Source organism: Acomys russatus, chromosome 6 (genome assembly GCF_903995435.1).
Source record: "Acomys russatus chromosome 6, mAcoRus1.1, whole genome shotgun sequence".
NCBI classification, from domain to species: Eukaryota; Metazoa; Chordata; class Mammalia; order Rodentia; family Muridae; genus Acomys; species Acomys russatus.
Genome location: NC_067142.1, coordinates 80,021,684 through 80,036,971, shown reverse-complemented (window position 1 = coordinate 80,036,971; position 15,288 = coordinate 80,021,684). Strand labels below are relative to the sequence as shown.

Sequence of the window (15,288 nt, the reverse complement as noted above, 5' to 3'; positions counted from 1 at the left end):
GTCTAATAAAAAAACTCCAATAAAAGTTTTAAACTAGTTCACACATCTGCAGTCTAACGGGGAGTGTATGGGGCAGTATTACCTAATGCAAGCAATGGCTGCAGCAACTACACCCTACCCTCTGGATGCTTGCTGGAGTATGAGGGTGGGGAGCAGTATGGGTGCAACCTGCCCGCAGGCAACAATTACTGCTATGCAGAGAACCGGCTCATGAACCTCGAGGGGACTGAATTAAAGAAGTTATGGCCAATTCTCTTGGGGACCCCATAATTTGCACTTGTAAGCATTCTTGGAGTGGGACTGAGGCATGCTTCTTCAATGTTCAGATATCTTTACCAGGAGACAAAAAAAAAAAAAAAAAAAAAAAATGGCGGGGGGGGGTGTCTGGTGTTTGAATGTCTTTGTGTAAAAATAATCAAGTCTAGTCCCAAGATCCCAGTAGGGGTTCAAGGACCATACTCCTCCTTGTGCCAGGACTGAGACTTCACTAGGGTAAAGGAAAAAGCAGGGAGCCTGTGGAGTTGAGGTGGGAAGTCTACGATCCCCTTCTATGACTTAAAATAATTCATGGAGAACCTTGGGAAAATACAGAAGATAGAATTTTTAATAAAAAAGGTAAAGCTTTATAATTTGTTGCTATTACATGTTTTTTTTTTATCTTCTTCCACTCTAGAGTGTGACAAAGTGTTTGCACTGTGAGCTGACATTCAAATGTGTTTAATTAGGTGATGGTTAGGAGTATTCCAGCACAGTGCATAAACCTGTCCAGCCTAAGGCCTTAGCGTTGGCTCTGTCCCAGAGGAGGGTGCCCGGGCCACTTCTCTTCCCAGACAACAGTAGCAGCCTTCAAGGCCAGTGCCCACCAGGAGCACATAGACCAAGTCAGCTCCTACAGGCTGCTCACACATCTATATTAAAAAGGAGAAAATCTACCTTCTGGGATTTTTCCAGAGCTTCTAATAGTCTCCCTTCTCTCAGCTCATCAAACTTAAAATGGTTTCCGTTGTTAGTTTTCAGCCCACCTCTGCCTGCCAGACTCAGGAGATTTGAAAGCCCTCTCCTTAGGTTATGGGCTATACAAAGGACTTTTCAGTTCACTATATTTTCCTGAAAAGAAAATCTTGCTGTCTCATAAAAGCAACTCCAACGTACACAAAAGCGTAGGGGGCAAAAGGCAGCAGACAGTTGGCCAAATTCCCCCTTCAAAACCATCACCCACTCGGGAGAAATGGCAGCTAGACTGAGCCTGATGGTTAGCATCAGGGGAATTCCAGGGCCAGGCAACTAGCAACACCTACCTTGCTTTAACAAGGAGGCTCACTGCAGTGGTTCTATTATCCTGGACGTGGAAGCGCACTGAGCCAGGCACTTCAAAGGCACAGAGGCAAACCTTGCTTTGGTAGAGACCGTTGACCTCCTCCCATGCCCTGTGCCATGCTTCCAGAAGAGAAGATTCAGTGTTAATCTTCAGCCTCTCAGTGGGGCAACCAGCAGAAGGTTGGGGGATCACTTTATAACCTGGGCTCTGTCTTTATCACCATTCCTGGTTGCATGTTGGGACACTAGAGTGCGTTTGATCTATGAAGTTCGTTCCAGGACATCTTATGAAATCACAGAACACTCCTTCTTTGTTGGCCAGCAGCTCTTTTTGTTTAACTTGTCTCACGGCACCTGAGATACCAGCTTCAGTCACTATAGAAGAACCCCCACTGAAACCCAGAGGTCCACCACTGAACTCCATCTGGGGTACCTATACATTGGATTAAGACAGTTCCACACGGTTGTGGAGAAACCACCCTATGTTGAATAATGTCCCAACTGAATGGAGTTTTAGGGATTCTTTCAGGAGCATTCATATGGCTAGGAGAAAGGCTAATGTTTCGATCTAGTCTGTCTGGTTCCAGAATAACATACATTATATATATATATATGTATATATATATATATATATATATATATATTAGTATTGCACCCATACCACACAATTATAATCAAAGTTTACTTCCAATAGCCAAAACATTATGAATGTAACTTCTTTTTGTAATTCCTGATTGCTTCATGGTTCTTCTTGCTGTATGTAGTTTATTGTATTTATGTATAATAAGATTAATGTATATGTTTTAATAATAATAATAACAATGTAAAAATGAAGTAAAATATGATGACTGTCCTCAGGAGGGATTGGTTACAAAACCCATTCACACATGTAGACAGTGTTGATATCTATGTCTGCCTTTAACCTGTGACGTTATTAATTAACAAGTGACGCTTTGCTCATCTTCCTCCTGTAAAGAGGTACAATACAGTGGAGAGGAGTGAACGAAGCTGTGAGTCCACGGCAAGTATCATTTAGCTCAACTTCACTCCTCCTTTGACCACCATGGGAGCTGGGACACACACTCACTCTCCATTGTGGTGATGCTGCAATAAAATATTTTAGGAAAAATGTCTCTGTTTTCAGAGTAAATTCTTTTTCTAATTTACTTTCTTTTCAGATATATCTAATTAGACATGACAATGTCCCCCTTGACTGTCCTGAACATCCTTTATTTTTATAGTACCATTTTATAAATAAGTAAAAGCTGACCCTTCCTGACCACTGCTTGACAAATAAACCTGTTTTTAAGTATGAAAAAAAAAAACCTGTGCCTAAATCTGTCTTTGGAAGGGCTGGCTCTTTGGGAAGGATTTTGGCTTCTCCCTTCCTCCTTCTTCCTGGTTTTCATGGACAGGGACTGGCCTAAGCAACCATAAGGACAGAATGCTGAAGAAAGGCCTTTGATCACCTCACATTGCTCTGCTTCCCTTCTGCAGTCAATGAAACATCCCATAGTCATATTCTAGAACCCTGTCACAGCATCCCTGGTAAGAGGAAGTTTACATTTCTATCCTGTAGTGAAAGGGAACAGATCCGCTAGGCAGCATGCGATCTTCAGTGCAGTCTACACCACAGAGAACTATACCCCGTATTACAGATTAAAAAAAAAAAACTATGATACACATAACCATAACAACAAGAAGAAGAAATTGTAGATAATTGCTTAATTTGACCCTAACTCATTTAGATATGAAGATTGTATTATATACTTTTTAGCTACATAACAATTTTCCACTGCCTAAAGCAAGATACAATTGAACCTTCTCACATTACAAAACTTTGTTCCATGTTTGGGAGAATGCTATCACCAAGAAAAACTTGAGTTCTAGAGTTTGTTTCCAGTGCAAACCGTGGCTTCTTGTCCTTTTCATAACTGGACATATGTCTTTAGATCACATTTCAAAATATCAAACATGAAGGAAACTGATCACAAAAACCTGCTATTTAGTGCTTGCTTCGGCAGCACATATACTAAAATTGGAACGATACAGAGATTAGCATGGCCCCTGCGCAAAGATGACACGCAAATTCGTGAAGCATTCCATATTTTTTACAAGGGATGGGATAACCATTGAGATGTAACAAGAATAAATTAATTTAAAAAATACCAAAAAAATCTGCTATTTAAAATTGAGTTTTATAGGTTTGAGTATGAAAGGATTGTCAACAATAAAGAATATTTTACAGAGACATCCCAATAAAGTTGTCATAGTTGTGTCCAAGGCCTCTTGTCCCTGAAATAATTAGTCTTTTCAAAAAAGAGGAGGAGGGGGAGGAGGGGGAGGAGGAGGAGGAGGAAGAAGAAGAGGAGGAGGAGGAGGAGAAAGAAGAAGAAGAAGAAGAAGAAGAAGAAGAAGAAGAAGAAGAAGAAGAAGAGAAGAGGAAGAGGAAGAAGAAGTAGAAGAAGAAGAAGAAGAAGATGGAGGCTGGTAGGGAGGGAGGAAGTAGTAGGTAGGAGGAAGAGGAACGAAAGAAGGAAGAACGAAGAAGAAGAAGAGAATCGAAGCTCATAAGAAGACAGAAGAGGAAGCAGATCAATCATAGCCTCCAAGTGGTACAAATTGTTGCCCACTCTTCCATGCTATTGCCCTATTGAAGAAAACCTCAATTTTGTAACCATCAAAAGAATTTACTAGACAGGCAATGGAACAGATACAAGCAAAACACATTTTTGGTTTTCCACTGAGAATGTCATGATTTCAGAAGGAGCTGAGGAGAAGGCAAATGGTGTTGACAATCTGTCATTTAATGAGCCACAGCAAGCAAACTGTTATGACAAGTACATGAAAGCATCCTGAACAATATGAAGATTTATGGATTGCATAGAAAAGATCATCAAAAGAAAGAAAGAAAGAAAGAAAGAAACCCTAAAGAAACTAGAATTTTCAAAAGCGCCGATGAAGCATGACAAGGGCATCAACAGTTAGGATTCTTTAAAATTGTTAAGCACAAAACAATCTCATTTATACTATCAGTTTTTGTACCACAGATAATGAAAACAGCTACGATTTGCGAGCAATAAAATTCACTGCACAACCAGCAAGATGCCCTTTCCTTCCAGGATGCTGTGGCTTACCACATTGTGCAACAGTGGCACTGCTTGGTGTCCTGGCAATCTCCAGGAGCAGGGTGCTTCAGCAGCTAATTATCTTTCCCATCAGTGAGCATTAGTAGCACTGCCCAGGTCAGGTTCTATTTTAAGTTTGTGGGGTTTTTTTTTAACTTATTTCACTTTTACTTATTTTGTGCATTGTGTATATGTGTGGGGGCACATGCGGGCCACAGCACATGTGTGGAGATCAAATGACAACTTGTGGGGGTTGGTTCTGTCTCCTTCCACCACATGGATTCCAGGACCACAGTCATGAGAAGACATTTTTACCCAATGAGCCATATCACTGGTACAGATGCATCCTTTTAGTCTTAAAATTAGTGAAATTGAGACTAAACTTTTGATGGATGTTTTATTTGATTTTTATCGAAGGGGAATTTTGAACATAAAAATCTGCATTTGCATCATTTCCATCCCATTCCTGTCAGTTTAGCATTGCTTGTGTGCTCATGTGGGAGGCTCTGACCACTTGAGAGGGGAACTTCTCACTGAAGAAAACGGATTCTCCCTGCCTTGGAGACCATCAGTTCCTGATAGTTCTTCAATGAGGGGTGGGACTTTGTGAAATTCCCTCTGTCCCTACAGGTGTGTCAGCTGGTGTTGTTATGCTCTTCTATAGGTAGCCCTTACTGTTGAGGCTTTGTGGGTGTAGCTTTCTAAGCTCAATTCCTGGGACTCACACAATGGAAGGAGAGAAGTGACCCTCGGGAGTTGTCATTTGACCATCACATATATGCTATACATGTAGATGCTTGCATACATACACATACTATACAGAATAAATGAAAATGTAATATATGTTAACATGTAGTTTGGAGATATATATATATATATATATATATATATAGATTCCGTAGAAATCCATAGAAGGCTATCTATCCGTCATAGTAGATGATCTTATAAATATAAGGCTCTCTGGGAGACTTCGTGGAGATACTTTATCAACTACTTGACACTGCTATAGAACTATTTCACTTACTTATTGGCAAGTTAATAGCATAGCAGAAGTAAAATGCTGGACAATAATGGAGTGTTTTTTAGAGGTATTTGTAAAGTTTAATGAGGTGATCCTTGATATACAAGGAGCTCTCATGGTGATTCTGAAGAAGTGTGGGCTTCTTTAAAATGAAGATTTCATGAGGCATTTACCTTCCTCTTTCTAGCTACCAGATATGGCTCCATGTGACATAAAAGTAGAAGTGTATTTCTCTTGTATGGATGTTACTAAGGGTGGCATGTTAGGAATTCTGAAAGAATTTGCCCTAATGATTGGGTGAAATGTTCCCACTGTAAACAGGAAAGAGGCACTACAGCCACCATTTACAGGCATTGACCTGTCAGCGAGGAAGAACAGAGAGCAAACACTTAGACTCTTGCGGCCACACCATGGCTTTAAAGCCACAGCTTTGGAGAAGCATCTGGAACGCACGTGGGCACATCTCCCCACAGAGCGGAAGACATCTCTGTATGAAGCACAGCTTCCGCTAAGGATGGTCACTTTCAAAATGGCTTCAGGATCAGCACAGAGAGGCTTTAAAACACATCAAAGAGGTGATGTACATCACTTTAACAAAGTCCCACCTAAATGCTACCAAATCGGTGGGACTACATGAAACAAACACACTTCAGTGATTCATTTACAACTATATTACTATTCTATATGTATTTATTACTATTATATATATATAATTCATATGTATCCCCAGTGGCAAAATACATCCCTCAAACCTATACTGATGTGTGTGTGTGTGTGTGTGTGTGTGCGCGCGCGCGCGCACGCACACACAGGCACATGCGGATGCATGCACACACACTTATTTCTTTTGTCCAAGTGACTAACTTTTTCTGACAATTATAGGATTTATTGGGCCATTGGGAGGTTGGAATTAGAATCAAGAGTGGTGGGAGTGTGATCTTACTAGCCATTCTGGCAATGAATAATCCTGTGTAGTTTTTCACAAAATGTTCCCCAGCATTCTATAAATGACAAAGCCATTAGCGTGCTCCAGCCCCTGGGACCATTGGTGGCAAATGTGTGTCTGACACCTTTGCTACTACCTTGAGATAAACCAAGTGCACTGCAGATTGTCTTTGCCCTGATCACTTTAGAAGTTTCCAGGTCATCAGGATCCACTGCCCACACTCCTGTCATAACTCCCCAACATATAGCACTCTGTAGAATCTCAAACTATTCTCATTCTTTTGCCTCAAAGATCCTCCAGACCAGTGATTACACACTCGAGCCAGGTCTTCCAAAACATCAGTTTGTGTTCTATATGAAATGAGCATTTTTAAGCAATCACGATCCATCTTCAAATAAGATAGTATCAATTTCACAAGTATTATCTGAAGCTTACAGTAGGATTTTCCCTACCAAACTACTCTCTGTAACATTATTGTCATTTTTTTTATTTCCACATTTTAAAAAAACTGTACACTGCAGAGAGACTGGGAAGATTGCTTGGTGGATAAAGTATTTGTCCCACAAATCTCAGTCCTGGAGTTTGAATCTTCAGGGACCACATAAATCCCGCCTGGGTGTGCTGACCTGCCTGCAATCCTTACAACCAGGAGGCAGAGACAGGGGATCACAGCAACAAGCTGTTAGCTAGACTAACCAAAATGGTGAGCCCTGGGTTGAATTTAGAGACCTTGAATAAATGACTATGATAAAGGCGTGCACACACATGTGCATCTGCACCCACACAAACATGTGCAGACATGTACACACAGACACACACACACAAAGCATACACATGAGAAGACACTTAACGATTTATACCGCATTGTTATTCACTTCTTCAGTAGCTGCTGGTGGTAAGAAGTTGTCCTAAAATCTGCCCTATATTTAGCCTTTTTACAGCACAGAATTCCTTCAGTGAGGTTTGTTTCTGACTGCTATTCTCCTTCATGCTTCAGAACCTCCTGTAATATTTCTTATAATGTGTGGAGAATAATTCTTGCCATTTTTTATGTATGTGCATGGTTTTGGTTTTGGTTTGTTTGTTTTGGTTTTGGTTTGTTTGTTTTGGTTTTGGTTTTAGGTTTTTTGTTTGTTTGTTTGTTTGTTTTTTAATGTCCATGCAGTGCCCTCAGAGAGCAGAAGAAAGTGTCTGACGCCCTTAGACTGGAGCTATAAGTGGTTGTAAGCTGCCATACGGATGCTAGAAAAACAAGCCTGGTCCCCTGGAAGAGCAGCCAGTGCGCTGAACGACCCAAACATGTCTCCAGCCCTCTTTCAGGTTTTGATTGTGTGAATATATCTATTTCGTTTGTTAAAGATTTCTTATTGATTGGGATTCTTGGCTAACAGAGCTTTGCTTCTCATCGAGTATTTTAGAAACACGTTTTCTCACCTTCTCATCTGCTTGGTCCCTGCTGAAGTCTGCAGCAGTTCCTAGCTCTGCTCCTGACACAAAGTGCCCCAGCTCCTTGCCCCCTGGCTATCATCTCCCATCTAAGTGCTAACCAGGCCTGGCTGCTTGGTTTCTTCCTGAGATAAGATGAGGTTGGGTGTATTTGAGGTCCTATGGCCCTAGACACTGCTAATTTTTCTCAAAATTGTTGTTCCTCATCTTCAGGGATATTATTACAAAGTGCCTTTTGTGTCTTTTTATCTGTCCTACTTGAGTGGGGGGTCTTACACACCTGTGCTTCTGTAGCTTTTATCATTAGGAAAATCTTTGAGTGTTACGCTTTCATTTCTTGTTTTCTATTTTGCCCTTCCTGCTTCTCCCAATGTTCACACCAATTATTCACACTTTTTATTGGGGTTCCCATTAACATGGGGGTTACTGAGGATCCAGGTTTTCTTTCCCTCGTCTCGCTGCGCTTTTCTTTGCATGGATGACTTCATCTATTCATTCATCTTTTCTCCTGGGATGTTTGTTTTGGAAGCTCATCCAGTGGAATTTTTCCTTTCACAGCTTATGTTTCTCGTGTCTCAAAATTCCATTTGATCTTATTTTAGCTTGCCTTTCTCTCTCATGTTTATTTTAAGTGTTCATTAATGCCAACATGTCTGTCATTTCTGGGACTGTTTCTACCCATCATCTTTTCCCTTCTCATTACACATGAGTCTTCTGTTTCTCTTCATATCAAGGCTACTCTGAATGATTTGCTTACATTGTTTTCTTGAATTTTATAAAGATGTATCTTATTTTTAGTTATATGTCTATGGGTACGTACCTGTGTTGGGATATTTAAGTCTTCCTACGAGGACTCACAGAGGCCATCAGAAGGCACAAGATGCCCCTGAACTGGATTTCCAGCAACTGTGAGCCACCCAACGTGAATCCTCTGAAAAGGCAGAAATGGCTGGCAACCCCTGAGCCATTTCTCCAGCCCCCACTTCCTTGGTCTTGATGCCTTCCTTTAAAGAAGCAGTTATAGTCACCATTGCTCCAGCAATAGTTTAATTAATTGTGGGCTAGCGTGACTCATTTGAATCTTAGTAGGAAGCTTGACCAGGTCAAGGCTGGAGTCCCTGACTTGGCACTCCCCATGAGGCTCATCAGTGCTGCTTTCCGCTCAGTGCTGCAGGTGTTTGGCGGGTGTGCCAAATGCAATCACTTCTCAGTGTTATCCGTGCACCAACAGTTGTGCAGCTTCTGCAGCCAAGGTACACGTTCTTTCTGCAATCATTTGTCTCCAGCTCTGTGGCGTTTCATCTAGATTCAACGGGCTGCATAACGGAGATGGGTGGCTGCTCCTTTCCTCTCCCCACCTTCTCCAGACCTCTGCCTTGTAGATTCCAGCTCCTCCGGTCTCCACAGCTCTGTTCTCCTCGTCTCTTTGGTTTAGAATGAAAACTCAAGCCATCACAGCACACTTTACTGATTTTCTTCCTCACAGGAGTACAGCCTGGTGCTGGCTCTTGTCTCAAATCTGAAGCTGTTTGCTTCATACACCGAGCTCAAATACACATTCACCGCAGGCAAGTTCTCCCGATACTACTTAGTCGGTCATGACTAGAAGTCTGAATTGCCTGCTAACTTTAATTTTTCTTTCATATTGCCATGGAACCATATCATAAAAGTTTTCTACAGCCTCACAGACACATTACTTTTTTTTCTAATCCACCTTCTGCTTCGTACCACCTGACAAAATATTTGCCCTTCAAAGTCTTAATAAATACCAGAAACCGAAAGTATTTCCCAACACATGGCAGGCTTTTTAAATAGAAGATACGTTCTTGGTGCTGCCCTGTCATTACGGAGCCCTAAGTCTCCTAGCCCAATTATGTTGGTCCTCCATTTATGACTCAGAACCTTGTCATTCGCTAGACAGTCCTCGAGCCTCATTTCCTTCACTTTGATGCTCTACAAGTTTGCTTTTGTGTGTTATCTGGACGTCCATTAGTTTTTCTTTTCTTTTTGTATATGCAAAAGAGCCTAGGTTGTCCTAACCTACCCAAACACTGCTTTTTATCCAGTGCCCCTTGCAGTGTTGCCACTTCATTTTTCTTAAAGGCATCTCAGTTACTTTTTTATCACTATGACCAAAATTTCAGATGTAAACATTTTTTCTTCCTTCCCGAGAGCACATGGAGATAATAGTTTTGAACTTATGCATATTCCCTAAAGAATGCCAGAAACCTAGGGTAGCAGCAGCCTCTATAATTTAAAGCCTTTGCCTTCTAAACTACATACCTGTTGCACACTGTGGCCATAACTCTTTCCAGTTAAGGTGCAACAGCAAAAGATAAATTTTAAAAGCATGACTTTCTCTTTCCTTCTTTACAGTTACACCGAAGACTCATCTTTAGTGTAGGTCTTCCACCAGCATGTGATCTCTTTCTTTTGATAGTGACTTTTTTTAAGTTTTAAATTTCACTTTTCCTTGCATAAGAACTTTATATAATTTTAGGACATAACTTTACCATGACATGTGACATGTGGGCCAAATATTCCTTCTATATCCATCTGTGTAGACAAGAGAATTTCCAAGAGAGAGGGAGAGAGAGAGAGAGAGAGAGAGAGAGAGAGAGAGAGAGAGAGAGAGATGTTTGCTTGTGTACAACATAATTTCCAGAGGAAAATTATACTATCAGACCAACTAGAAAACAAGTAACTTTTATTTAACATAGCAGTGTTAGCTGAAATTCAAGTGTATTAGACCTGTGCACAGACTTTTTCAAAATAAGTGGTTCAATATTTAAATAAGAGTTTCTGTGAACAGGGCAAGATTGTCTATCTGTCATTCCACTGAAACTTTATGTTGATAAAGTGTAATTGTTCCAGGAAGAAACCATAAATGCTCTAAATCTTTGTAATACTTGTTGGTTAAGGTGACTTAAAACTAGCACTCCCTGATACAACTTACTATTAAAATGATTAAACAAGCTTGCAAATCAATAATATGTACATTTTTAATAATGTTCATTTCTTTTGTTAAAATGTAATATAGTGTTTTAATATAAATGTTAATGATTAAAAAGTAAAAAATAATTTTTAAAAAGAATTTTATATAGTATGTTTGGAAAAAATCTACCCTCATTCTCTTCCCTCAATTCTTTGTCTATCCCTCCACCCCCACCCCAATTTCTTCCCCACCCATATGTTCTTCTCTTAAAGCATTGAATCCGTTAGTGGTACCTATGTATTCTTGGGCATAGGGCCTTCTACTAGAAAGTGGATAGCCTTTCAGGGGCACATCCTTGAGGAAAGCAGCTATCAATTGCCAATAGCTCCTCAGCTATAGGGGTGACGTCATGAACCTGCTGGGGTTGAGACTGGCTTGATCTTGTACAGGTCTTACACATGCAGTCACAGCTGCTGTGAGTTCATGTGTGCAATGGCCCTGCCAAATAATGCCTGGAAAATAATATTTTGCTGCAGATGTCTACCAACTTTGGTTCCTATAGTCTTTCTGTTCTCTCCCATGGTGATCCCTGAACCTTGAGGGGAGAGAGTGCACCATACATGTCCCATTTGGAACTGAACCCTCCAGAGTCTAGAACTACCATATGTAGAAAGACTACACCATATGTTGCATTTCTTTCAGCATATTAAATTGGATATTACATGACATTGCCTTTCAAGGGAGAAATTGATTCTGACAAGGCTAAACTGATTAAATTACTTCATGTAACTCGCTGATGGCTTATTATATCCAAAGAATTGTCTTTTCAATATGAAGGAGAAGTGAAGGGTGAGTGCTATATTTTGAGGGGTTGGCAGATTCACGGAAGAGAATCCCTGAGGACTCATGAATGCTCGGCTCAGGTCTGTCTTCTTTGGGTCATTGTTCTAGGGCAATTGCTGAGACATAGAGAGGAGGGTGGTCAATATTCACTTGATGGATTAGCTTAGGTAGGTTTACAAACAGACTAATAGAAAGTGAAGAGTGATCTAGTAACAGCATAAATGGTTCACTGTGGGTCTGAAAGAGGGAAATATTGGGAATGACCCCGCAACAGACCCTTGTAGAAATGACCTTCCTGCTCAAATCATGTCTCACACATAAGCCAATGACAAGGCAATCCATAACAAGAGAAGAAACAAAAGAGTGCAAAAAGAGAGTCCCACAGTGTGCTAGAGGGAGAATGAAGGCCGAAGCTGTCTGGACCTCAGCTGTCAAATTCTGGGAGAGACAAGGCTTGAACGCAAAGGCTGGCCTAGCCCAGGAGCAACTCAAACACACTTGAGGTTCATGTCTGATCTGGACACAAAGCTCTCAGGAAGATTAATGAAGCTTCTCTATATAAGAACGTGATGTCAGGGACAGTGCCTAACCTGCAGGGCGTTCTCCATACCAAAAGCCCACTAGTTTGTAAGCCCTCCTTCGGGACCCAGTAAACCCAGACTTAGATTATTATTCTAAATATCCCATGTCTGCAATGGATACAGCAGTGGGTTCATATTTACATCATATGTAAGTTTGAAGCACAGCCTAGGTAAAGGATTTGAAATAAAAGAAGAAACCAATGACATAATAAGGGGCCATGCAGGTAGCATAAAGCCTTTAAACAGCACCCTAGGAGCTGGGTAGGGATGTGGTGACATCCGGACGATGTTGAAATATCTAGACGCCTGTCCTCAAAAGGCCTTCCCACACAGTGAGAGGAGACCCGCATGACTTTCTTTACTGACAGAAATGATCTGAAAGGTCAGAATCAGCACAAAAGTACAGAACTGGTGAAGTCTGTGAACGCTGATCATCTTCAAATGTTTTACTTTTTTTTTTTTTCTCTCTCTCTCTCTCCTTAACAGAGACACTGGTTTTTCATCTGAAATAATTGATCCCATATGTGTCGCAGTTACCTGTGTGTAGGGAAGGAAATGTTAGAGATGACTTATGCGAGCCTCCCTGGAAGGCAGAGATTCATCTGTCCCTTAAGGATTACATCTATAGCAACAGCCAATACCATTGATTTACTCCAAGATCTGAGGAACAAGAACATGTTTGTTCCCACAAACCTACCCCGAGATGATATACTGAGGCTGGAGAGTGGCCTGGAATTTGCACTGGTCAGAGGAGATGGAGAGCTCTATAATTTTGTGGTATTCAACGCTAGGCTCCCAGCTGCCACCACAGAAGTCCATTGTGAACTTCAGGATCTTCCTTCCCTCTGCTTCCACCCTATAAAATAATGACCAGTTCATAGTCAGAGATTAAAAACAACCATAGTGTGAAACAACTCTATGTTCCTTTCAGTGGACTTATTTGCCTAAGCCTCCTTCCAGAATGTTCCATCAGTCAGAGTGCCAGGTAGTGCTAGAACAGGCAGAGTCCCTAAGTTTTCATCTCTGACTACTTTGACTAGGCCCCTAGATTCTTCCTTCAAGTGGGGTGTGGTTTTTATTTTTACTTTTTTCATGCACACACACACTTTTTAGTTGATTTCTTCTGCTTTAATGACAATCTTTATGCATATGGCCTTTCTCTTAACAAGGGGCTGGGAGAGCTCACAGAGATCTAAAACTACATGGGTTAGAAATGGTCACTGATCAAGGGGACGTGGTCAAAAATAGGGCACCGGAATTTGTGTGAAAGTCAGTCTCCACTCTCCACTCAGCGGTGGAGAATGTCCTGTCCATTGGCTAGATCTGAGTAGGGGTTTGAAGTTTACTTCCCATATTGTCCTTGGTTGGTCATAGTTTGAGCAGGACCCCTGGGCCCAGATCTGCCCATCATAATGTTCTTCTTGTATGTTTCTAGGACCCTCTGGATCCTTCTATTTCCCCATTCTCCCACCTAAAGTCCCAATAGGATGTCCTCCCCTCTGACCCACTTTCCTGGTAAGTCAAGACTTTCATGGGGAGGCCTGGTGGCACTCAGAGGAAGGATAGCAGCCTACCAGGAAGAGACTTGATACCCTATGAGCATATACAGAGGGTGGAGGTCCCCCTCAGTCACAGTCATAGGGGAGAGGAATTGGGGGAAAGCAAGAGGGAGGGAGGAATGGGAGGATATAAGGGATGGGCTAACAATTGAGATGTAATATGAATAAATTACTAAAATATTAAAAAAAGAAATGATCACTGAGCGGAAATAGAGCAGATTGCTGCAGATGGATGTGGCAGGCAAGGCTTACTTTGGTAACTAAACTATAAGTTCTAATAAACCTCATCCCAGTGAACTCTCAGTGTTGAAATAATTGGGTTGTGAGATTAGGGCCCTATTAGAAGTACAACATGAACATGATGGACAACAACCGAATGTCTTCTGACATTGTGCAATAACCTTTCCTGCCCCATTTGAAAGACATGATGAAAAGGACTGAGCTCACTAATATCAAATCAAAGCAGGGGAGTATAATCTAAAAGTTTGAACTCTTTCCATGAACTATAAAGATGAACCTCAATAAAACATAATTGCTCCACGGATCAAGTTTGTTTGGTTTTATTGTTTGGGGCCTTTGTTTGCTTGTTGTTTTTCTTTTTAGACAGAATCCTGCCAATTAGCCCAGGCTGGCTTCCAGCTTATGCTTCTCCTGCCTCAGCCTTCTGAGCATGAGGATTTTAAGTATATCCCACCATGTCGCACCCGAATCAGGTCTTTATCGTGATTTTATACCATAAAATTATGAGTCACAAAGACAATGTTTACTGAACACTTTGTATGTGCCAATTAAGCACTTTCTATGTAGTGTTAGATTTTTCTCTTCATTTTGTTGCCTTTTAATTACATATTCTTGTTCAACATGCAAGCACAGAAAACGAAGCTTAGGCAGAAGTATCTTGCCTAAGTAAGCTAGTGGATGATGGAAGTGGGACCCCAAGTTAAACTCTTGCTTTTAAACACTGCTCACTTTTATACATAATGATTCAGTTACAGTATGTGTTCTGATAACATCTCAACACAAAATCTATCTCTTTAAAGGTGGGAGTGGCATTTGGGTTCAACACCATTAACTATGACACAAATGACTCAAGTAGGTTCAGGGCTCACTATTTGATAAAAGACAAGGTGCAATTCCTAAAGAGGGCTCACTGGCTTAGTGATGTCACAGTCTCCATTCACCACCTTAGCAGAAGGGATTGCCGCCTCAGAAGTACCCAGTGGCCACTGGAGGGCTGACTGACAGAATCGTGTGCACACCAGAAAGGAGGCAGAAGCATTTGTTCCTTCTATCAGGAGACAGAAAGCGCTCTCAAAACACAACAGCCTCCTCCGATGTCACTGTCCTGACCTTTGCCATGTGGTTACACCCAGATACAAGGAAAGTTACAAAAGCAAGTGACAACTTGGGCAGATTTTAAAGAGGAGCTAGAATGAGATAGGAGAGATAGGCACAGGGTAGTGCCCTTCCAGCACTTGCCTGCAGTAATGTTCAGAAAGATGATATCGCTCG

General features: G+C 41.2%; 1 non-coding gene across 1 annotated transcript; it reads left to right on the top strand.

Moving 5' to 3' along the window:
- The first annotated feature begins 3,325 nt into the window (after positions 1 to 3,325).
- Positions 3,326 to 3,429, top strand: LOC127191258 (U6 spliceosomal RNA). Its single transcript, XR_007830873.1, has one exon. It is a non-coding gene; the product is annotated as a U6 spliceosomal RNA (small nuclear RNA).
- The last annotated feature ends 11,859 nt before the right edge of the window (positions 3,430 to 15,288 follow it).